At 39.6% G+C, this 26,818-nt stretch overlaps 1 protein-coding gene across 19 annotated transcripts in view; it reads left to right on the forward strand.

Moving 5' to 3' along the window:
* Positions 1 to 26,818, forward strand: part of FOXP1 (forkhead box P1) — a 1,129,017-nt gene that overhangs the window by 426,792 nt on the left and 675,407 nt on the right. For all 19 annotated transcript variants that reach the window (XM_085624906.1, XM_085624905.1, XM_085624913.1 and 16 more), the window contains one exon: positions 18,566 to 18,602. The gene's annotated coding sequence lies outside the window, so the exon portion shown is untranslated. The remainder of the gene's footprint in view (positions 1 to 18,565; positions 18,603 to 26,818) is intronic.

A 26,818-nucleotide genomic window follows, 5' to 3' on the forward strand; every position in this document is an offset into this window, starting at 1 on the left:
ATGTACAGAAAGGAAGTAATTGTGAACCATGTTTTGAATTCCATCTGAAAAGCAAGTAAAGTACTTGGTCATGTATTCTGGGAGTACTGAAGGAGGAGAAAAGGAATCAACACAGAGTCAAGTTGTCAATGGTAAGGAGTTATATATCCTTTAAGTGGTAAAACACATTTCTACAACCATTTGTGAAAAAGGGATAAAGGTTCTTGTATCACTAAAGGTATTATGTACTCCAAGGGAAGGTCCTTAAAATGTGAGACCTAATGGAAGGCTTATATTGGGGTGATGTATTCATATTTAAAAGGAAGATTTTGACTTGTCAAAAGGGTTTGTTTTGTCAGGTCAAACCTCAGGTTTTAGCTGCTAGAGTCAGGCTACAGTGGTGGGCCTCAGGCCATGTTTAACACTGTCACTGTAGTTGATGGCACAATAGGTGCTGTAGTCAGCTAGTGACATTTCGTTTACAGGCCCTGAGTACACTTTGTATCTAATACTAGGGACTAATAGGCAAGTTAAATATACCAAATGGTAATATCGCAATTCAACCATACTTAAAAGTAGAGCACAGAGTTCTAAAACTAGCAAAAATATAGAGTCCAGTAAAATCCCAAAAATATGGGTGACCACGCAGAAAAGGTTTACACAATTGTCTTACTATTTTGTGTGTGTGTGTGTTTCCGAAAGCCCTCCTTAAATTTCCTAAATTTCTCCAATTTAGTAGGAATTTTCCCCATTTAACCACCACTCCCCCGGTCCTGCCCACATTTATTACTAAAACCTATTCTTGCATATGTGGATAGTTCTGCCACCTTGGTGGATATATTTGCATAGAAAAGATATGAGAGGGGTAAGCAGAGATCTCTGGGCATAGTTTAACTGCATTTTGTAGTACACAAGTAGTACTACTGTAGTTGATTTTATCATTGATGTCTTGAGTAAATTGCCTCTAGGTGCAGAAGTAGTACAGTGTTGTAGTATTAACCCCCTAATTGATGGTGGTGACATTATGTGCAACAATATATTTTTATTTTCATATAAACAGTTCATTTTCAATGTTGAGCTCTTTCCGGCTTTGTCATACTGTCCCTAAACTGTCACCAGGTTTGGAATCTATTTGGTTAATTATATTAATAGCACTGTTAACTTGGCTTTTCTGTAGCCCATGGTCCATACGTTTATAAAAAGCAAACACTCAAAGAAATCCTGGCACAATGAACACTGCTCTTTTTTGCTGTTTCAGTGTGCTGTAAATATCAGGTCTCCTTTACTTTCAATCTGTGACAATTACTGATTATTTAATTTTATATTTATGCAGTTTGAATGGTGTATATAGCAGCCACTGATGGAAACTGGCACGTGTGTGTTTCAGTGATTAGCTTTTTGGTTGAATTGGATCATTCTCATTCCACACATATCATTCTCAAGCTCATCACTTGCCCTTTCTAGGTCATTGTGGATAGAACACCCACCTGCAAACACTCTGGGTATTATTTCACCAATCGCATCAACGTTTGCCTTATGAGGCAATGGTAGCCAACAGTAATGTTCCTGTGAAATGTGGGTTTCATTGTCTGAACTTAATTGTATTATTCTCAACGAGTCACAGCCTCTCCGGCCATTGTTACGTCTTGGATGGACTATGCAAATGGTCTTTCCTTGGCCTTCCTAAATATGACCTGGTCAGGCTATATCATGGTTAGTATGTGGTGGCTTGTATTCTGTTGAATCAGTTGATTAATAAGAACACGAATAAATGCCCAAAGTGTTGTGCAGTTTATCCAGGATAGACATTCCTGCACCTTCTCTTCTTCGCCGTTTTATCTCTTCTATGATTGTGTGTTTCTCAAACTTTCCTATGCACAATTCCAGATCTCTCATTTTTATACCTTTTAGTAGTCCCACATATTTTTCCACTATTTCTCCTTTCTTCAAATCTTCTTTAACCTGCCAAATGTGCAGGAATGTATTGCCTCTTATTTCCCTCTTGTTGTATATTCCTTTTTTATGCTTTTTATTTTATAGAGAGAATTCTTAGGCTTCCATAGTAAGTGCCTCATTAAATTGATACTCGAGCAAACAGGTTTTCACAGTTGTTCCAATTACAAGTTGGTTGGAGTTGGACGACCCCTTAGAGATTTAACAGGTGCAACAAGCCATGTAAATACAGTAACTTATAGATGTTGCAGCAAAAACACCACAACCAGCATTTTTTACCCCACTTCAATGGGAAAACTTGTAAAAGGTGCTATTTATTGCACCTGTTCAATTCCGAACCCCAGGGTATTGGTATTTAAAGGGTGTGATAAATAGTAACTGTTCTCCAAAGCACTCTAAATTGAGGCATTGGTGTTCTATAAGTGGCAGAATTAGTTATCTCCTTATGGGCTTCCCTGATATCATAGGCCATCCATTTTTGTGGAAAATGGCCTTTTGGAATCGAAGCTGTTTATTTTCATCGCCATCTGTCAACAGCTGCATTTTACATTCCCACTTTCTTTGATCTTTTGTCTTTGTCTAATAATAATTTTAAAGAGATGCCTTAGTTTACAATAGGCCATTACATTGAAAAAAATGTCCACTATGCTTATTTCTAATTCTAAATTAACTAAACAAAACCTTGAAGGTGTCTGTTTCAACGTCCTTTTCTCAATCATGTCCAGTTATCTTTTCCTTGCCTCCTTCCTACAGCATTCAGCTTTCAGACATGTCCAAAATATGTGATACTGAATTCCGTTCTATCCACGTTATCTTCAATACAGATAAAATCAAATCTAATGGGATTTTATAGCAATACCCTAAAGAACTCCATCAATAATTTTCACAGAAACTCAAACCCCTAATGGTATTCATTCACACTCAAAAATACAATTTCCCAGACCTCATTCTCTACATCACAGTCCATCCTTGTTTACTAATTAGTCCTTGTGTCACCTACTATCTCAGCACTGGTATCATAGAAATTAAACACTAGATTATTTGCATCTGTTCACTGTTCACTGTAAAGTGCATCCTAGCATTCTCTGCTTTAGATTTTCTCTTTCTCTTGCACACTCCTAATATTATGTAGTGTTAAATTTGTAATTTATTGTGAAGCTGCTTACTGGGCATGGCGAGTTATTCTTGCATTTTATCAAACAAACGTACCCCCATCTTTGTCCTTGTACTGTGAAAATGTCAACTGGTGTGAATTTCCTTGTGTAACTACCCTTGCAAAGTCTTAGATCCCATTGATTGGGACTGTCATTTTTAGTTTCCTTTCTGTATCAAATCATATACTATACTTTTACATAGGTCCTCATTCTCAAACATTCTTTTAAAGTTCTGTGACATTGGAGGCTGGAAATTGTTAGCCATCAAACAATTAATGTTCTTTGTCCCCACTGACTGTTGCTCCAGTGGTCTCCTGTACATAAAGGTGAGAATGACTGCTGTTTAAATGGTGTGCAATATTGAATCACATTGGGATGAGGGCCTCTGACCTCTTTTGGTTGAGCAAGTGCTACTTTCATACTGTTGTAATTCATGCAAGCGCGTGGTGGGTGGCCAGAATCAGGGGGTATGGGTAGAGATGAGATGACGCTGCTACTGTATCACCCAGGTCTAGGGCAGTGCTTGATTTTGAACTGATGATGTTAAAAGCAGAAATTATCCTGTTAACTAATGGTGCCTAAATGCAACTAACCTACACAGACACTGCATCCCTAGCACCTTCACCCTTGCATGAATTAGAAAGTCTCCATGTTTCCAAAGCATATACTCAAGCACTGCACAGCAGATGCCTTCACTGATGTCATTCTTCCATGCAGACAAATGGCAGATCTCTTTTACCACTCTGATCTTTACAAGTAGAATCAAAACAATACATCACGTAGGCAGTACTCCAGTGTTCCATCCTTCTACAAGTCGTTCTTTTGAAGTGTAGTAGTCCTGGTGATTCATATTCAATTAAGGTGAATTAAGAATACAATCCCAGAATGCACTGATTGTTAAATTAAAGACCTGAAATATAGTATTATACCTCCAAGAACCAAACTTCAAATTCTCATGCAGGCAGTCTCTGCTTTGATATTTCCAGGACTCACCCCCACACTTCACCAACACAGACAACCAAAACTCCTGATGTCCCACAGAATTTGTTGTGGATTGTGCAGAGTTCACTCATCTGCCCCTACCCAATCTTGACAGCCTGTGCCCTCCGGTACTCTAGTGTACACCTCTTTCTCCATGTACACAGCTTCTGCCCTTAATACCTAGCCACTCACCTATCTCTTTAGTCTTTGATACATACTCATCAACTCATCCAGTCAGCCTCTGCCCAATATCTCCAAATAAATTACTCCAGATTCCTGGTCCTGGTGGTATAAGTATGCATTCTAGCCAGCTGACCCCAGCATTCCCCTCTGACTTTGCAAATTTTCTAGGAGCCCCTAAACCTTATCATCTTCTGCCCTAATCCACCCTACTCACAAAGCCAAAGGACCACAATTATCACCTTCCCACTCAACATACACTCTGGGCATCTCTGACCAACATGGAGCACCTGTTCTCAGCATTTACCCTCAAGGTGAACTTGTACACCTTTTCCCAAACTATCCCTCTCTGCACCTACTCATCAGGTGCTGAGCAATGCAACACATTCCATATAAATATGTTCTGTCCCCAATGTGGCATGGGGCTAACCACAGCTTGATCCCCTTCCCCACCTTCACATTCACCCTCTGACCTCAATGTTTCTTCCATACTCACTGCCACCTTTTAACCACTTTCCATTTTGACCCTCTGAGACTCATCCCTGCTCCCACTAATTTCCAGTATTCTAATCTGTCCCCTACTCCAGTCCACCATTGCCAAACCCCTCCCATGTGCTCTTTGAAAGATCCTCAGCATCATGTGGCATTCTGACTAAGTTAGCTCTGATCCTTGCTGCCTTGTGTGCTTAACCCAGCTTTCCTTCAATATGAGCTGGAGCCACACTAGCAGAGTTCCACTGTAAGGCTGGAGAGTAAGGAGTGGCGGTGGGGTGTTTAGTGTGTACCATTCTTTGAATGTTTTAGTGTGTGCAAATAAGTGTATCTCTGCAGACTGAATGTCCTTGTCCATTTAGGACTTTACTTCTTTGTTGGGATTACAATTCTTTATTCATCAATAATGCATACAAATGATCCCAGGTGCAGTTTTGTAACTTGCAGAGCTATTTTACCAAATAAGCAAAGAAAACATGTCTTCTGGAAGGGCCAGTTTAAAAGGAAGGTGTAGATGTGCATGAAGGTTGTAAAAGAAGTTATGTCTGGAGCTGGGGGTATGAGCTTACCTCACTTGTGACTAACTCTCCTCTTTCTATAAGGGCTTCAAATGAATTGCATAAAAGGAGACCAAAGGTCTTCCAAACAGGAGGGTGCCTTTGAAAGGAAAGCATAACTGCGGTGCGGCTGCCACATATCAGGCACGGAGAGATTGTGAGATGTGATATGAAATATACAGATTTATAGCATGTAAAGCCCTGGCATCCTATCACAGCAACACAAACTTCTCACACTGGTCAATCATGTGCATCATACTTACTCTGTAGGGTGAAATGGGAGCTTTTACTCCATGTACCTTTTAGCCTTAGTTTTTGTCCTGAGACTGACAAGGAGATTGTATTTTTATTTTTAATTGGGCATGCCCCTACGAAGGGAGAGGTGTGGCGACTGATGCTGGGGATCACGGTTCGTTCCCTGGCTCCGGCGGCAGGGGTCTGCCCAGCACCATGCGACTCTGGGCAATACCTCGCTTAATCTTCCCAACGGCCCCCAGCGCCAAGATACCCCTTCGGGGGTGATTCGTGCGCTATACAAGTACTGGATTTTTACATTTATGAATGATGGGCATTCTCTCATCTTCTTGGGCTAATGGCCCAACACATTTTTAAATAAATATGCTCTAAGTAGGTAAATAAACATGAAATGCTAATTGACATGCTAATTCTGCCGCAGAGGAGGTGGCACCAGTTAGTGAACCTACCCCAGGGCATCCTCGGAGAGTGCACAAGGAGGGCCTCAGTGCTACAGTGTGCACACTTCCATAGAGGGACATTACTGAACAATGCAATGTAGGCCATGGTGTATGGTGCGCCTCTGCAGAAACACTGACTCTCTATTAGAAATACCATTAGGATCTGCTCACCTACTGACTGTACCTTAACATTGGGGGAGGGAGGGTTAAGTCTCTCAGAAGGTGGAGAGGTCTTAGTCTGTATCTATCACTGGGGGAGCTTTCCGCACCCACCTCATGGATCTTCAACCAACGTGAACATAAACACCACAGGGGAAGGGTAATCCTTGCTCTGTATATCTGCTCTACATTCTGAGCAAGAGTGTATATGCACTGCAGACTGAGCTTTATTATTAGCACTGCCCCAGCTCTAATGGTGCACTGAGCCATGGCCTTTTTCACACATTAGCTTGTTTCACTATAGTTGCCTTCAGCTGTTTGTTTGACTTTCTAATGCATTCATACATTTATCCTGATAATCCCAGTGTATTTGCATTTGTACACAGACCCCAGCATTTTTCTAACACTATGGGGCAGATTTACAAGGCTGTCACGCAACGCAGCCCTGCAATCAAAGTTACTGCACTACTTTATGTGAGAGAGCACGACAGAGCCATATCCATAAGATATTGCACTCATGTTCTCTTCCCCAGCGCTGGCAAACAACCAGGTGGCTAGTATATGTTTTTGACTAGAAGGGCATCCTTCTAGCACACAAAATGGTTAGATACATTTTAAAACGTTTCCCACTTTGGATGTGTGACATGCAGATGAACTCAGATGCAAAGTAAGAAAAGTTTGGAGGAATAAAAACGTTAATCACTTTTAATGCCAGTTTCAAAGAGGTATTCATTTTTGGCGCAATTCATTGTCAACAAATGTTAGTAGATAGGGCTTTGCATCAAAAACCATGAATGATTGTACAGGAATGCCTATGTATCCCATAGTACACAGTGTGACGCAAAGCAGCATAGTCGCTCTTTGTGTTACTTTAGGGCTACTTCCCAGGCGAATAAAGTTTGCACTGGAAAGTAATTATCAATTAAACATTTTGCACAGGTTTTTAGCACTTTTGTGATGCACATCTGGTGCAAAATGTTGATACATGTGCACCCCTGTATTTCAGCATATCAGCTGCTACACATGAAACATAATTTAAAATGGTGTGTTCATTCTGACCACGACGTCAAATAGTAATTATTAAAATAGACTCTCAACAGTTATGAGATCTCCAGCTTCATTTGTGTATCCCCACAGCTTTCTAAACACCCGCATCACTGTAGCACTTTTTCAAATGTTTAAAATCTGAGGATGCCTTTATAACATTCATATGATTTTGAACTACACAACGATATAGTTGTATTCTGTTTTACATTTTTACTTTTAATCATTTAGATAAGGTGTAACGATTTGTAAGTTCATTTTACTGTGGCAGTGCAGCACAAAATAACAGTGAGTTGCAGCTCAGAGTAATCAACATAATTGTCTTCATCATGTGTAGATATATTATTAAAAAAAGTAAAATTATTATCGAGTACCTGATATGATGAAAAACCTTATTGAATGTGAAAACTGATCCAATCGAAATAGTCACAAATAGAATGAAAGGTTTGCATGGGATACAGTGGATATAGGAAAGTGATTTTACAATGCAATGTTATGGGGCTAATATATTGAATGTGTAAGTGGGATGGATTATTCTACCCTATTAAAATTTAAAGGAGCATTCATAATTTTGACTGTGGAAGGCTGTTTTCTATAATTTTATTCCACTAAGGTGGATTCTGGGTCTTTTAAGGATATTGTAGTTTCTGCTCAGGCTGCCAACCTTTATTGTTCTTCTACTTTTTTCCTCACTCATAAGGCGCATTTGTACAGCAGTGGGCAGCATCCCTGTTTATAAATGTGCATGGCTACTGCTCATGTTACCAACTTCTGTTCATGTCCATTTGGCATAATTTTCCTCATTTTACAGCATTTCTGCCCTTCACATATTGCCACATTTTATATATCGGCACACAACATCCCAGTTCCCCTCAGAGTTTGTTGATGTTGATAGCTGGCTATATCTTTTAGTCTAACTTTTCCTCCATATGTACTACCTAAAACACAGATGATCCAGGCAAATCCCTACCTCTAGCATAGTGGAAACCATGAAATGTATCACAGGACCTGCAGAGTAAATTATAACTGCCGGCTAATTGCAATTCCATTATGCATTCCTATTTCTCATATCTCCTCCTCCACCGCAATCTAGGTGCTGAGCCCTAAGACATGATAAGAAACACTGAAGTATACCAAAAAGTGAAGGATTGAATGCTTGAAATAATCTCAGCCACTTGTAATTACTCGGGCCACAGTTCCAGAAAGTGTTTTGTGGAGATGGTGGTGAGGTCCATTTTTGTACAGTTCAGAAGGTAGTGGGTTGGGGTGACTCCTGGACACTTCCTAACCAATGGGAAAAACATTCCTGGGGGCAACCCTACCAAGTTTTATAGCATATCCTGTTTACCTTACTGCAAACTATCCCAGAGTCCAGGATGGCACTGCGCAGTGTTCTCGCCTCACGCGCCACCCGCATGAGGTCAGTGTGTTCTTGTGGTCTCGCGTTGCCCGTTGGCACGTGAGCCCATTCTGTGAGTCACAGTTGGTGAGGATGACAGTTGCAAGGGTGACAGTTGGTAACAGCGTTCGAGATGCTTGCATGCACAACACAGCCCGTCTGTGGGAACTTGATTATTGGAAATAAACTTACGTTTTCAACTCTACGACTCCTCCGTTACTACACACTGGCTTTCTGTTCTTGGAGGGAGCTTGTGTGCCAGCCAGGGATGGGTTTAGGGAAATGAGCAGACCCCTCCGCCTAAGCTACACCAAACTGGTGCTGGGACCAGCTCCCCTCTCACCCAATGGAGCTACAGTTGACTACCATGTGTCCTATGCTCAAAGAGTTTCCTCCTCCCATGTCTCTCCTTAATCTAAACTATGAATGGACAGACCTAACCTCTGTCCCTTTCAAGATAATGAAGTTCCTGGAACCTCCCCAGCTGCCCTTCCTCAGCTGATAGGGATTACCTCTCCCACACCCAGCCCATCCCATCTTAGTGACTGTTGACAGGCTAATGCAAATAAACCTACAGGAGCTTCAAGCAGGGAAAAGGTAACTTTCTAAAAGTTTCTTTTCCTAAATATTCATTAACATTTTTTTTTCACCATTGAATTGAATTTGTAATAAATATTTTAAAAATGTTGGTTGGACCATTTCCCTAGCTTTTCCCAAACCAAGACAGCAGAATTAATATTTTAATCTGTACTCTAGTTTTCCTCATAGAACAGCCAGCACCTTCCACAGTGAAAAAAAAACGTCTGTGGGCTTGTCACTGTAGGGACATAGTAACATCACCTTTCTTTACACCCACTTTAAATACCATGCATTTTCCCTTGTTGGCTGCAAGGCATACAGGGAGATGCCATTAATATTTCAAAGTGAGTCTTTTACCTGACAAAAAGCATATTTGACAGGTGGACTGCACGTTTAAACTGCAGCAGTCAGGTTACACTGATAGGCCTAAAGCCATGGCTTCCTTGTAACACTAGTAGATGGCACAAAATGTGTTGCAGTCCACAGGTGACATTAAACTTTCCATGCCTTGGGTATAGTTTCTACACTATATTTTAAGGCCTTGTAGAAGAGTTAGATATGCCAGTAAGAGATAAGCCATTTTTTATGTTTTAGGTTTCAGCACATACACTGGACAGCAGCAACCAGTGTGCATAGTCGGAAAAAAACTGCAATAAAATTCATCAAAGCATTGGTGGTGACCATGAAAAAAGGGACATTGTCTAACAAAAATGTATTGTGTGAGAGACTTGCAGACTGCTGTGGTGAAAGGATGTGGTCCATTTCTGTGTGGTTGTCTTTGGCTGTGGGAGGAGTGCCACAAGAGCTTGTGAGATATTGCTGCTGCTAGGGTTTTTAGTGCCTTTAGATAATCATTTTAATGGACTTTGCGAAGGCATTTAGCAGCTGTGAGTGTCTTGAGTGGTTTGGAATGAGGCTGTTAGTTGGGAGTTCGTAGCAATGTTGTTTCTGCCAGACCTAGGGTGAGTGGTGGTTTAGATGACTGTGGGTGAATGGTGTCCTCAGGAGTAGTGGGTGCATGATGTTACTAATGGACAAATGAAGGTGAATATGTTAAACTAGGGCTTACCTCAGGCAAGCATGGGAAAGTGATGTGGGTGAACACTCAAATGACGAGTGGCAAGAAGCCAAGATCATTCCAAGGGAGGTTGTAATCACCACCCAATGTTGGATTCTCAAATTCAAGTAATTACACATAGTGTACACCACGTGACTAAAGCAAATGTGTTTTGGAAAAGCTGACCCTCTCCCCAAGTGTTTGAGGTGTGGAGAACGACCTGCAGATTTTATTCACACCTTCTGTATTTCTTCCAAGATGAAAACAATTTGAATGGAGTAATACATGCATTGGGCGAAGTGATATGGATGGCAAATCGATGCTGACCCCAGGCTTATCCTGCTGCATACACTATCCGATCTAGATGCAAACGGGTATAGACTAGTGGTACTACCCCTGGGCCTAACGGTTGCAAAATGTGATATAGGAAAGCCTGGCGAAAGGAAAAGCCACCCGAGTTAGAGAGGAGGGCTAGCAGACTAGTCCAGCTTATAACCATTCATCTTTCCATATTCAAATCATGGAGCTTTTTTAAAAAACTCATGCAAATTTGGGGGGGCTGGAAAGATTTTCGGGGTGAGAGAAAAGTCTAAGGAACCCCAGTGACAGCCTTGAATGAAATGTAAAGTGTAAGATAATTTAGAGTGCCGTGTTGTACTAAAAAAGTGTCAAACCCATGAACTTTGCATGTCTCAAAATATAATGTAAACCTCTCACAAGACACTACTGACAATTTCGCTCACTTGTCTGATTCTCAAAAGTGATGCACAATCGTGCTGGTGCCAGGCTATTAAACTACTTTGTTTACAGTACTGTAAATCTAATTGTGTTAACAGAAACCACAAAAGTTCTGACAGATCACCCTTGTCAGCCAAGGCTTTTTTGTCTCATAGAATTAAAATGTAACAAATTACACAATTTCTGTGGCCTTTTTGTGATAAAGTCCTTTTTATACATCTAGAGCTGGATGCTGTTACTGTTTTGAATTGCTTCATGTTAAAAAAATCGTTTCATTCATACATGGTGTAAAGCCTCAAACTAAAGATCATAAATACTGTGTAGTACTATTCTGGGTAAACTGTTCTTTGCAAACACAAACAACTACAGTACAGAATGGAGAAAGGAATGTACTTTATAGGAGAAAGATAGTTCACCACATTAGAAGGAATCCTGCCCTATTTTGGGCACGGTTGTTAAAACAAGTTGCTGGAATTATTTGCAGTCTTTTTCTTTTTTTATTGTAAAAAGCTAGCTGTGGTTGTTGTTTAGAATACAATCTCAGATGCAATTAACCAGATTGTTTATACAATGCAGAATCAAAAGTAATTCCCGAATATGATAATTTACAATGCCATTCGCTTTTAATGTAGAAAAGGGCTATTGTACCGGTACCTTTTAATACATAAAAGGATGACCATCCGTTTTTGGTGTGCATTGTGTCTATTTTAGGAAGATAAAAGCCAGAAGAGATCTTGTTGGACTTTGACCGAGGAAACTGCAGGAGACTAGAATGTGACAGGCTAGTGGTACCTCAGAGAGCCCAGACGTGTAATCTTCAGAGAGTCACATCGTTGGCTCATTGACAGCTGCCGATGCTTTATATTTGAGTAATAATGTCCTCTTTCTATTGGAATTGCAAATCTGCCAAGGAAAAATATCTCGGAAACAGATGGCAGTAACTCCAGATATTGTGGGCTTTATTTAATAGAGATGCCTCCCTTTTTTATTTGGAAGCAAAACTTCTTCGAAATTGCAGTGAGTTGTTTTCGGAAGTGTCCATCAGCCTGCCTAAATGTATGCGTGACATAGGGAAATCAACCTCCGTGTTTAAAATTGATTTCCAATGATGCAAAATATGATGGGAGCACGAGGACTAGGTTTATTTCATTTGCACACTTAAAAATACGAGCATCAAAAATGTGGGGCCTGGGGTGGATCTATCAGCATTTGCTAATTTACTACACAGAGTAAATGTGTGCTGTACAGGGTTGTAAAAATAAAACAACGGCACAGTTACTGCAAATATGAACAGGTGGAGGGGTAGCAAGTGCCACGTACATACACAGTTCAACTCACCCTCTCCATAGCATGTTGCTTAATAAATGACGAGAGGCCTTAAAGTGCATGCAGTTTTGCAAAGCTTTCAGGCACGGACCACTGCTTTGACCCTGTCACAATGTGACTCATTTGGTGAATTTGGTTAGTTCAGCACATGTGGCACAAGTCCAGTTTCATAATTCCTCCAAGACATTTCTGTTCGAGTCAGGTTTCCCGCAAGAAAATCCGGCATGGCCATTGTAACCCTACACAAACAAGCATTGGCCACGCTGATAGGTCAAGCTTAAGGGATGGCTATTTTTTTTTTCATTTTTAATTGCAAGACTGTACCTCTAAAATAAAAAATAAAAAGTATGAAAATATGCCACCACCATCTCTTGCCCATCACATTTACAATAAAAATGTTACATTTGCAAAACATTTACTGATGTGGCTGTTCTGGTCATTTTTTAACAAAATATAAGGGATTTCAGTTGTGCCATTTATTTTATAATTATTGTTTGTGAAGGTGACAAAAATAAATCACGAACTGACCAAGGACTGAAATATCAGACTGCTATAATATTACAATGTTACGTAAATGACAACAACTCTAAAAAGGGAATGGAAAACAAATCTCCATCTAAATGGGCACAGAAAGCGGAAGCAAAAAAATATCCAGTTTTTGAAATTAACATACTTAAATAAATAAGATAAAAAAGCACACTTTGAACCAGCTTTGTTCCTGAAGGGAAGGGAACAATTTTTAGGCGGATGCGAACGATATGCACACGTTTTAATGCTGTAACTCAAAGTGAAGGGATTCAATGGGTAAAGTGAGTTGACGTATTGCCCCAAGCTGTATGAATTGGTGGGTGGAAGCAACATGTGAATGATAATTTAAGAGACCAATGAATGAAGCCTGCAGACCAAAAGCCCCTGTATGTATGCATTTTTGTGAAGAATAGCCTAGCAACACCCATGTGTTTCTCAAAGCCCAGACCTGAAAAGGAAGTTCTGTGAACTAAATGTAGCTTAATAATCAGGGTCTAGGTAAGATTACACTTGTGTATTAAATATTACACCCAACCCGAATTACTAAAATTTGTAAAAGATATGAAAGGCACCCTATATTTTAAGCCATGCACCTGGTAAAGCTCAAAAGATATTCTGTCACAAACTAAAATTATTATGGCACTAATGTTATCAAAGCTGGAGGATTTTTTCTATCTTAATGGATCAACATATCAAGTAAAGGAAAGTTACAGGGCACATTCACTTTCATACCAAAGGACTGTAATCAAACTGTCGTTGAATTGATCGTCCCTTTATTAACTGTACATTGGTATCAAGAATGTCTTCCAATTCACACATTCACACTCATATTGGTTTTTATTACTTTATTATTATTTATGATATCCTAGAACTAGAGGTATGGGTTTGAAACATAAACTGGTATTTGATATGGGTGAGCTTTTACTTTTTCTTACTAAACTAAGGGATGTTGCATCTAATATACCTTATACGTATCACTACAAAGCAGTCCTTGCTGAACACAATGAAAATAATACTGAATTGAAACTCCAAATCAAGCAAACGCTTATTTTATATCACTAACTAAAAAACACAGGCTTTCAGTACAAATATGGAACAGAAAATCGTTGCACATTCTATTGTGTGGAATGAAATTCACAATTTAAAACATAACATGCAAACAACAGTGCAAAGAATACATTCTGGTATAGAGAAAAAGTAATTCATAATAGAATGCAATTGAATATACCTCAAGTATTATCTTAAGCAAGCCATTTACTTAGTAGGCAGTTTGGGTCAGTGAAACTAAACCAGTGCTTGGCCACATTCTATTAAGAAATGATCAGAGAGCGTGTTAATTTTCAGAAGACAGATTGTCACTAACATCTGCTACTCATGCTCAGACATGGACTCTGTACTTTTATCAGGATTTTTGTATCTGAGATACATTCCAATCTTTTGGAAATTAGAATTAGAATCTAGCCAGCTTTCTCTAATTTTTTTAATCCCTCAACATGCTTTTTCAACGCACAAGAAATAATGCAATTTGAAATTTCTAAAGAAAAACATTTTACTGCAAATGATGCATTTTAGATTTGCTAAGAAAGTAACAACTTTCGTTTCAACCTTTATTACCTAGAATTAGTGACTTTATATAGATCTTCCTTACAAATTAAACACAGCCAGCAATTTATATGACCTTACACAACTGCCAAGTGGAAACACTCTCTGAACAAAGTCTGTTTTTGGGACTGTTTAGATCTTCCAGTTGTAAACAGATATTGAAAAAATGCTATTTCAGAGTTCGAGCTCCTTTTTAGGTCTCGCCTAGCGTTGCAGCGCATGCTCTGCTCGCTTTGCGAGGCATGCTGTATTAGGGTATTTTTTAGAAGTGGTGTGGAAGCCCCGCCCATATTTTTCATTGGCTGGTGTCATCGTCCATGTTAAACGCTGGTTTCCGATTGAAAATGAGGCTTTTTAGTCCCTCCTTGTTACCGCCCTGTCTCCTTTTGGGACCGCCCATCAGGACTGGATCGTTTACTTGCGGCGTTAGACTGTCGACGCAACGGTAGTCGGTGAGCACTGTATTCTTTCAGGCGCACACTGCACCGGGGAGTGGTACAGTTAGATATGCCAGTAAGAGATAAGCCATTTTTTATATTTTAGGTTTCAGAGCACATACACTGGACAGCAGCACCCAGTGTGCATAGTCGGAAAAAAACTGCAATAAAATTCATCAAAGCATTGGTGGTGACCATGAAAAAAGGGACATTTTCTAACAAAAATGTATTGTGTGAGAGACTTGCAGACCGCTGTGGTGAAAGGATGTGGGCCATTTCTGTGTGGTTGTCTTTGGCTGTGGGAGGAGTGCCACAAGTGCTTGTGAGATATTGCTGCTTCTAGTGTTTTTAGTGCCTTTAGATAATCATTTTAATGGACTTTGCGAAGGCATTTAGCGGCTGTGAGTGTCTTGAGTGGTTTGGAATGACACTCCCCAAAAACCGTGGCTTTATGCTCCTTTGAATCATCCTCCCCACCCATTTTAAATGAGGAGCTTACGCCGCACACTTTGGTGGCCATTTTCTCCATGCCCATATGGGCTGTTTCAGTTGGGTAGTTTCTCTTGTTTCGGGACACTGCCGGTGTGAATTGACCCACTCCCCCAGAAAGGCTTTCTTTCTGAATATTCATGCAGTACTTGAGAACCTGCTGCAACAAGGTTGGTGTGCATCTCACTTCTTGGCTTGGACCAAATCACAAGCCACCTTCACATTTATTCATTGTGTTATTTATACGTGGCGCACACAAGTTAATCATGTACACGTTTTTGCAAATGTGATTCAAGTGTTTAGTAGGCAGCTAATTTGCTGCAAGCCATTATGCCTTAAAATGCTAATAGGCAGCAGTAGCAACTAGTTTATTTTTTAATGTGTGCACTTGCCCCAGAAACTTATCAAATTCTGTACTTAATTTAAAGGGCTTTGGGTCTACCTTCTCCAGCCATTGGGTTCTTTTGCCTTGGAACCTTTAGCCACTGGCTTGCACCATAAAAGTATTTTGCAGTTAATGTTTTTCTGTTGGCTAAATACGTGTTTATTTTTGCCTCCATTGTCATGCATGTGTGGCTATTTTTCTGTCTGGGAGCACTGGCAAAGAAATTTAAAAAATTGATGCTACATGAAGAGGGCTTTTGTTTATTTTCAGTTTTACATAGTACATACTAGACCCAATGTGTGCCAGAGTGCTTTACAATATAACATTGACATTTCATTTCAAAAGAAAGGTTTTGTAAGGATTTATTTTACATGGGATCAGTTGCATACAATGTCGTATTTAATTTTAGCTTGGAGATACCCAGGGGCAGGTTGACATTCAGCCTGCTGTAATGCTGTACTATTCCAAAAAGGTGAGGGATTCTGGACATATAGTCTACCCCTGACCATAAGTAAGATTTTGTCTTCGAGTGTATCTGAACTATGGTGTTCCAACAAAGGTTTCAGTCTTGTAGTAGACTGCTATGGTACATCAGGGTTCACTGGCTAATATGTTGCATAGTTAAAAACATATAAGGTCCCAAAAGCAAGACCTATTGGCTATGCCAATGCTTGTTTTATTACCTCATATGTTTTTTTTTTTTAAATACACTGAGTGGACTTTCTAATAGAATCTTCTACTTAGGTTCACTGACTGATGGTCTCATGGTGCCTGTTCTTTTCCTGAGCCATTCTTGCGCTGTCAAAAAGCATATGTGTGGGAAGAGCAACAGACTACATTTAGGGCGTTATTACGAGTACGGCGGTCCTCTGGACTGTTGTACTCGTGGTGGCAGTTCGACCGCCGCCACCACTGCGGGTCCACCAGCAGCATTCTGAGTTTGGCGGTCAGATCGCCACAGACCACCAGACCCGCTGTGATCAAGGATCCCGCTGCACCGGCGGTCTGCAACCGACCTCAACATGCTGGCGGTGCTAATGCCTGCACCTCCGAGCAAATTACAACCTACACATCCACCGCCCTTTTCATGGTGGTGAGCCTGTCATGAAAAGGGTGTCGGGCATGCAGGAAAGGGGGCCCCTAGCCGGATCTTGGGGTGCATGAGGGGGAGCTCATGTTGTGCCCCCCTGGGTTTGCAACCCTGTTCCTGCACAGTGTGGCATGCATGCCACACAATTAGCAGGAGCGTGCTGCATACAGCTGCTGCTGTGAGACCGCCGCAGCACCGCTCGCCCTGGATTACACTCATAATCCAGCGGGCAGACGCATGACGGGTTTGGCAGTCCTCCTGTCAGCACGGTGGTGTATTCTTTGGGGTGAAGATGCTCCTGTGAAGGTGGGACCTGGAGAAAGGCATCCACGTCTAAATCTGCTGGGAAGAGCTGAAAAGGGGTGAGTATGCACTCCAAATCCTTAGTTTCCGCTGACCTTTAGATGGCGGTCCCATCAGCGTGATCGGCTCGTCAGGAAGTTAACTCATAATACAGATGGTGGTCCTGTGCCTCTGTACCACCCAATGGAGGCTGCCTTCCCCCGACTGCAACCCGGGAGGTCGGGAGTATGCTGGCGGTGCCGGTGGTCCAGCAACGGTCTTCGCAAAGCAAATATGCCCAATTCGTAATACAGCAGACAGCTCACCGCCGTCAGACCACCAAAGCTGTAACACGGCCCTTTGTTATCAAAGTTGATGTTTTCCATAATTGGGAAGGTTATACTATGTAGATGTAGAACAATTTGTCTTTGTCACTTGTTTAAGAAATTGCTGTTGCAGGAAGAGGACATACATTGAGTGAGTTTGAGTGAATTAATGTAAGTGGCTAGATAAGGAATTTTAAAATATAGGGTTCAGCAAATATTTTGTTAAACTGTTTAAAAATGTGGAGAATTGTGTAAGTTTGATGATTGTCTCTGTAGAAATGTATTAGTTTAAAACTAATTTGGATATAAAAAAGATTAAGCGTTATACAAAATAAATCTACAAATAATTTTTATTTTTAATAAAGCCTTACTGTATGCACAAATCATGTAATTTCCTAAGGTTTAGATTTAAAGAAGAGACGTAGGGTCTGAACTTTAGTTTGAAAGACAGATACTTGGTTAATAATGTAAAAGATATTCCGTTTGCCTTATTATAAGTACGTTTGGATATAATATAATGCACTTGCAATAAAGTGGATGGGATTTCCGTTAGCTTTGTGATGGAGTACCTATCCACCAAACTCTAAATTAGGCCCTAAATACACATTTACATTGCTGGAGAGGCATTATTATCAGGTAACTAGTTGGAAAGTGCCTATATACTTTCCAAGGTAAGATCCGTCCCATAAATAATATACATTGAACTGCACACTCAGATTGGATCCTGGTCACCTCTATTTCAGGAAACAGTTACATACAGAACTATCTGACTTGAGTTCTATCTGAACTCATTACAGAATAATGGTTACAAATTAAGAACATCTAATATGATTCAGCCCATACCAATGGGCTTTAATGTCAGCTCCTCTAGCACTCCGAAATAACCAAAATGACAACACACAGTGCTATACAAAATTCACAATAAATAAGTGTTCTAAAACCAAATAAATAATATAAAAAATAAAAAGCCTAGTTTTTAGCATGGTTAAATGTTAAGGGCAGGATTTGTAACTCAAACCATGCGACTATACACCTAGTCGTTGTATTGACTACATTTTAAATTTAATAGGTAATTGTGCAACCCAAACTGTTGCTGTCCTAACCTACAAATCGTCTGTTTTGTATCCTTACAGAGTTCTCTGAGGTATATTAACACTTTCCAATGCAAAGGTAAGCTGTTTTAGTCTGTTTATATCACTACATTCCATTTTGATAATGTATAATTAATTTTTTATTGAAACTCGATGAGCAATTTGTTGATCTGTGCTTGAATTACCTGATCTGCTCTCTCTACAGTCTTCTGTTGAACAAAATGTAATGACTCTTCATATTTTCTTACATGTGTAAAGGCCCTTCTTTACTTTCCACTCTTGCATGTAGATGTACAGCTGTAATACATTTCAAACTATTATTTTAAAAACAGCACTTTAAATGTCGGTTTTATCCTTTCTGTCAAAATGAGAATTTATACACTAAATACAAATGATTAATCAAACACATTTATTAACATTAATGGGTACTCACAACAAATTTGGACGCTTTCTCATGGAAATGAGAGCTTTGTTTTACATTATTAGATATAAATTAGTGCGTCAGCTTAATTTGTGCAACTTGTGGACTTTTTTTGTCCCTTCCTTTGTTTAGAATGATATTTTTAATACTATCTTTCATAAATGTGATTCTACTGTGCTGTTCAAGCTGCATGGTTTCATTAATACTGTTCATAATTTAATTACACTGGTTTACTATACCTGTTCACCAAGGACAGGAGGGTGATAAGTGAATGTTTTGTCCTTGGCCCACACTGAAAACAAACCTAAATATGATCATTAATTAGGCTGTAATATCAATTGTTAATTACAGTGCTTATAAGCAAAAGGGGATTTTAAGCTCCATATATATCATTATGATTTTTGCATTCCTCAAACTGTTTGCTGGGAGATATGCTAAACTGGTATTCATATGTTTTACTTTGTTTTCATAGTTTGACATAAGTCACAAATTAATGTAAATGCCTGATGCCCAAACATTGCTTGCATTACTTCAGAGGTGAATTCCAGAGGGGTCAAAATAATTGAGGGTAAGTTGCAAACAGTTGAGTGCAATTTGAGGAAGAATCTACAAGGGCTGAAAGACTACATTTATTGGTGGATTTGTTAAATCTAGCATGTTGCACTTGATTATAGTAGACTCAGGAGACAGCGTTGCAAGAACCTAAGTATTTAATCTTTGTGGTGCTTGAATATTTTTTACAAGGGGATGAATTCTGAATATAGCCTCATGGAAACATATGGTAACTATAATTACCTAAGATGTAGTACAGATGTACATTTCCCAGAGCTCTATCAGTAAATTGCAGTGTGTATAGACAGGTATGCGGTTTGATGTGGTGAATGTTCCACAACTAATATTGCTGCCATTGGATAGGTAGTGGATTTGCTGACAACACCAATTGAGTAGGAGTAACCGCTGGAAACATGGTTGTTTCTGAAGTCCTTGTTAGGAGAAATTTGGATTGAATACTAAAATCTCTATTGAATCATGAGAAGTGATATACATCTGAAGATAATGTGAATTCAAAATTGGTCTGTCTTTTTTTTTTTTTATTTGAATCAATGGCTAGGAACAAATTTTGAAACACAGGTAGTTATATTTAAAGAAGAGGATTGAGCCTGTTTTTCAGATTCACAAGAAAACTGTGATTTTCAAACATCTTATGCTTAGATGGATTTAAATGCATCATTAAGATGAGCCTCATACTGGCCTTGAACCAATGGGGTTTGCACAATCCATGTGGGGTTCAGAGAGATGTGCTTTAGTACTTTAAATACTCATGTTATGTATTGATCAGCCATTAAACTCTTGGAGTTCCTAAATAAAACTGATAAACTTCCTAATTTATTTGGGATTTGACTATAGTGCCAAGATATCTCTTATGCACTGACTCTGTTCCTAAGACTATTTTTGATGCCCATGGGTATTTTGAACTGTTCCCTCCTTTTTATCCATAATGATATTTTCAAACAATTGCATATGCTTCTTTCATTTTGTTGTGTATGACCTTTGCATCATTTATTTGAAGTGCTTTCAATTTCTGGCATTCTAGTTCTTCAAAATAGTCTGGGTTTCATTCTTATTGATTCTATAGCTGTTTAGTGCTTGAATGGTCGAACAAAATGATATGTCCTGAGCCTTACTCTGTCATTATTTGTCCATAGAACTAGCTCGTAACTCTCCAAATTATTTCACGATTGCCCAGCTATGGACCTGAAATTTAATATTGATTTCCAATGATGTATCAAGGAACCACATTTTGTTCTCAAAATTATATTTTACAATTTTTCACGTTAACAGAAATGTTGCATCAACCATAGAGCGAAGTAGTAGAATAGTCAAATTCAAATTGCTGAGTACTTGTGTAACAAAAAAAACATATTAAGTGATATGTGTATGGTAATTTTAATCTAATTATATTTTGCAATCAACATTTATCATGCTTGTTAATCCATTATAATAATGCTATTAATACTTAGGATCTTTAAAGATGGCCACAGAATGAGTTTGAGTTATCTTGTTAGATTTTTATCTTATTTTGATTAGAGGGCTGGATTGAGCAAAGGGGATATATCAGTTGGTCAGTTCTAGCCTTGACGATAATCCATTTCCCAATAGCAACTTTAATCAAAATGCTTTGGGGGGGGGGGGGGTCCACAACCATATTAACCTCCAGTGTTCTTAATACTCTACCTTATCCATGGGGAGATCTGTCTTATATAGGCAGACACATAATTTGTGGAAAGTTGATATTTAACCAAATTCCTGTATTTTACTCCTTTTCTGAGTGGCTTTCTGTTCTGCAGACTAACTGAAAGTTAATTGGTCCATCACTCAACCAAATACTCTCCTTATTCTTGCTGTGCAGAATTACAGTCCCTGACTTTGCCACTCCGCTCCATTTCACACTTTGTGCTTTTTTATTTTTCTAGGTGATTCAGCCTTCATGTAGGATGCATACAACAATACCATGTATGTTTATGATAATAACTTGTTTTTGTAAAGTGTCTCATAATGCACAATAGCCTTTTCTAAGCAATCTATATAACATTTGTTGCTATTACACAATGCTGTAAAATGTCAGCAGTGGGGATTGAGAGCTAGAGCATTTCTCTGGCCCTGTTTCATGTTCTCAGTATTTACATAGATCTTCCTCAAGAAATATGTAACGCGGGTGTTTATCTAGCCTTTAATCCTTTCGGTCCATCATTAACATTGAAAATCATGCATGGAGCTTGGAGGTTGATTTGTCTTAGGGTAGAGTCACAGAAATTGTTTGCAAGGTTGCCAACTAAATATGTGTACAGTATGTGAATTTCTGTACTGTGGGAGAACTAAGGTGTACAAGGATGAATATTCTACTTGACTATAGTGTCCAAGGTTGATGTCTGTGTGAAATTGTCATCACTAGTTGATTCCGTCTTCACTCTGAGGTTTGTCTTGCTGTGTTGTAATGAGCAGATAGCTTAACTCAATATTTCATAGTTATATCATTAATTCAAGATTTTTTTTTTTACTGACATTATAGTGATCGAGTATTATTCTGAAGGTATTGTATGGGAAAGAGACTCTATGCCAAGGTGAATGGATCTTATGGTTTTCTCGTTGTTTTCTTTATGCAAGTCTCAAGTGGCCCTGCCATCTTCTGCTAGGTTTGGGGCAGGCAGAGATGTCCTGTGATGTGCACCTGTTCAAATATGGCCACAATACTGGTGCGCTAGCACATTACAGAATCACAACTCAGTCAGATTTGCAAGCACACTGCAGGATATGATGTAAATAGGTTAGTATGCTAGTGAAGTACGCACGGCTTGAATGCACAAAAGGATAAGCTAGCTGCCGTTGTTCTCCAACCCATTAATCTTCTTAACTTTGTGAAACCATTTCCCAAGTCTTTAGTTCTGAGATGAACAAAATTATGGGCAGCTTTGAGTACTTCTCTCTTTGATTGGAAAAAATAAGAAACTTTTGGGCAGCTATGCTGTTGCTATTACCTTCACTGTATTGTTGATATGCCGGGATGTATAAAAAGCACCCTTAGTATATTGATAGAACCCAACATCATATTAATAGTGTCTTGACCTATGACACCATAAATTCTTAAGGTGTTTTATTTTCTGGTACAGTAACTGTGACAGGATGATCAACGGCAATGGAACACTGATTGAGAGTTGTATATTTCCTAACACAAACTTTATAACCAGTGTCACTGGCTCAGAATTTATTTCTGGCCTTTTGCAGCCAAAGCACAATATCTCAGGTGCTCTTTCTCCATTCTCATGGGAATCTAAGAGTTTTCTGCTGCACATGTTCTGTGTCTGTCAAATACAATTTTCTGATAAACACCTAAATGGATGAAGCAATATTTCTGAAGCAAGATTTCCCTCCTACAGAAGAGAAATATTGCTTCTCTCTTCAGAATTTAAAGTAAACTTCTTAAGACCTAATATGTTACAAGTTTAGGCAAAATATTTGAAAACATCTGGGGCTAAAATTAATTATTTTATTATCTATGCATAATAGACTTTGGTGGCTATCTCCTACATTCCCTTTATTAAAAGGTAGCTTGCCAACTTGTTAAATGCGAGGTCTCAATGAGTCTCGTTCTTGTGCAGCATGTGGGACATTTTGATATATAGCTCAGAGGGTGCAAACTGAGACACACATAGACATACCTTATTTTTGGACTGCTTACTGGGTAGTCCGACAGACGTTTTAAAGTTCTTTACATCATGAACTCAACCATCACTCAAAACCCTTGGCAGGGTCATAAGTTGGGAACATACATGTGCAACCTCACATCTTGCTCTTTGACTCAGAAATTGTTCTAAATCCCTATTTTTATGGTGAAATGACAAGAGTCAAAGACCGGCAACTAGGAAATTGGTGAGTTTCATTCTGTTTATTATCCCCTTCTCATTGTGTTAATTAATCTGTTATTTCTCTGGCTTTTCTTCAGAAACCAAAATTTGGTTTGAACTTAAAAAAACTGGTCACAATAATATTACAAAAAGGAATTGGTCTTGTGAATTGCTGTACGTATTCTCTAATCTTGATGATTAAGAAAAAAACAATTGCAGTGATAGGGTACTGTTCCATGTTACGTTAATGTTATTTAAATAATTGAGTTCCTCTGTACAAGTTCAAGGTTAAATTTCAATCTCCATGTGAACAGACGTTTAGACAGGGATATGAATCACAAGTTGTGTGCCAAGTTCTGTGACACTCTCACATTTCCCCCCTCATTTCTAACCAGCTGAAATTTATCAGTGCAGAGGCCGGGAAAATAGACAAAATATTCACAATTTGGTGCGTTGAAGTTGAAATTTGAAAACTCAGAATTTGAAGGTGTATACCATACATGGGACATACCTCACCCAGTCGTAATACACAAATATACCAATGGTCACAATACTTATGTTATGCTTACCAGCACTTATCTTTGTTTGTCCATTCCCATTTACCCTTTCCTTTGACAGCAATAGCACAATCTAGTGATCTGTGTATTAGAAGGATTAAATATCTTACTTTTTACTTGTTTTTTTCAAATAACCAGGAAATTAGACATTCCTCACTGCATTGCAGTGCACATGAGTGACATGGAATGTTTCACAGAGAGGTCAGGGATGGAAATGGTTGAAGGGTGCGGGAAGGGGATCAATGAGAGATATATAACATGGGTGAGAGGGTACAGAGTAATGCCATAAGGGAAGCAGACAGCGAGATACACCGCCGGGTAGGGAAATCGCAGAGCGGTGTAGATAGAGAAGCTGTTGGGAGACCGAGACAGGAGAGTCCGAGGGCACAACAGGGATGGACTGGAGGAGCTAAGAAAAGAATGGAACAGGAAACAGCACAGAGCAGTCTGGATAGACACGTGGGGGGAACTCAGCAGCAAATAGTAGGTTGTGGAGCTAAGTGAAGGGGGAAACAAAGCTGGGAGGTGGCCCACAAAAGGGGGATTTACTGTGATCTCCCCCATGCTTTACTTTCAATGCTAGATTTAGCAGCAAAGTGAACAACTCTAGGCAACCACATTGAACAAGTGTCAAAAGGATTTTAACACTACATTAAGACATTGTGATGTACACACCACAAAAGACACAATGAATAAATAGGATCCACGCCAATGTTTTGGATTCTTTTAGCTGAAATATCACTTGATAGAGCAAAGCTTATCCTGTACTCAATTATTTTTGTTGAGCACTTTTATATCTCTCAATACATTATTTGTCTCCAAATAATCTTTGACAAGGTGTCTCTGTCATAGGGAAAACCGGGGTCAGTGATAATATATACGCTGCAGTCTCAACATTGATTACAGTGGTGAGTCATTGCTACTTTCCTTTTGTAAAAATGTCTTTTTATTGTTTTTTCGTATAGTCAAGGCTGCAGCTGCGGTGCACCTAATGGAAATCCCGTTTAACATAATATCCAAAAACATATCAAACACTGTAAATCACGCCGGCGTAAATTTATCACCAATTAAAAAGAAAGGAAAAAAATAAAACATCGCTGCAACTTTCTTTTCAGCCACCCGAGCGCGCTTCACGTTCCGTAGGCAAGTGAGAAAATAGATCTAATCAAGCCCTAAAAGCAAGTCTGTATCCCTAACCATTCTCTTCATTTCTTTACCCCCAGAGGGCTTGCAAATATGAAACATCTTACTGCTAAAATGTGGTTGTTTTGCTCCTGAATGTTTTCCGCGAGTATGCGTGCTGCATGTATCTTTTGTAGAAGACCCGCATGTGACGATCGCCGGTATTCCCAAGCATTAGATCCGAATAAAAAGTCAAGGTTTTGTTGGAAGATTATAGTTCTGACAACCCACACGTGTAAAGGGGAGCTTGCCTTGGCCCTTTCATCATAAAATGTTTTATTCAGCGCTGTAATGGCTTGCCACCGTGGTCAGTGTTCCCATGATGATAGCGTGGTATGAAATGATTCAACCTGTGAAGCACTGCCCATTATCCAGGCACCATTATAGTGATTTCTTAAGATTTTTAAGCGAAATGAGCTCTTAGATATGTGATTAATAGCGGCGAATAAGGCGGGCGCCGGGTCATCGGAGGCACTCCATTACAAAAAAGGTTGCACTAATAAACGCATCCGTCTGTTTGACCGATAAAGCATTTGAATGATATGCTCACAGTTTTTATCATTCACCGGCTTCTCCTTACTGGATAAACTGTGGTTTTACGTGCTGGTAAAACCCATCGAGCAGTCGTCGTATCCACTGAGGTGGTTAGGTGCCCAAGTGCTTAAGAGATATATGGCCTTTTCTCCCTGGGACCTCTTTCAGCACAAAGCCATGACTTCATAAGTGAGATGGTGAGGGTGAATCTTAGCTCACTCGCCCATAGATAATAGCCGAGGAACTGACGTATTTTATGTGCCACACAATTAGGCGCTTGTCTTGAAACATGAAATGTTTTGCACAGCCTGAGCAAGCCATAATTGTATTGAAACCTATTCATTCAGTACATATTTCGTGACTCAAGCCTGTGTATATTTATACCACCACACAGACTTACTTCAATCAATCAATCAGGGGTTTGTAAAGCGCGCTAATCACCCGTGAGGGTCTCAAGGCGCTAGGGGGGAGTTCGGGGGAAGCAGCTCCGGATTCAGTCGAAGAGCCAGGTCTTGAGGTCCTTCCTGAACGTGTGCAGGGTTGGGGCGCATCTCATATTCATAGGGAGATCGTTCCAGGTCTTGGCTGCGATGTAGCAGAAAGCTACACTTGCGTATGTGTCATCCTAAGCATCCACATTCTGTAGCACACATTATCGGGGAGATGCGTATACTGTGGCTATGTTTGGAGGCGGGTTCTCTGACTCGGATATATCTTTTTGGGAGATCCTACCTGTCTGTGCAGAGTTTTCTGTCAGCACAGAGGACCAGTGAATCATTTGATTGCTTGAGAAATCAACAAGATGCCTCCGTGCCTGCAGTCCTCTTATCCGAACTGATCAAACCCTAGTTCTCAGTAAATACAGTCCCTGCCACCTGAGCTGGCCACACCATAGGATCCTCGGTTCAAACCCTGTCACCCGAACTGACTACACCGAAGGATCCTCAGCAAATACATTCTCTATCATGTGAACCTAACACACCTTTTGATCCTCAGTGAATGAAGACCTTGTCATCCAATCTAATCAAACCGTAGGATTCTCAGTGAATCAATGCTGTCTCCTTCAAAATGACCTTAACTTAGGATTCTCAGTGAATTCAGTTCACTTTATCTGAACTAATCAAACCGTAGAATTCTCAGTGAATCCAGGCTTTGTCATTTAAGGTGATCATAACTTAGGATTCTCAGTGAATCCAGT

The sequence above is a fragment of the Triturus cristatus genome, chromosome 9, assembly GCF_964204655.1.
Source record: "Triturus cristatus chromosome 9, aTriCri1.1, whole genome shotgun sequence".
Classification (NCBI taxonomy): Eukaryota; Metazoa; Chordata; class Amphibia; order Caudata; family Salamandridae; genus Triturus; species Triturus cristatus.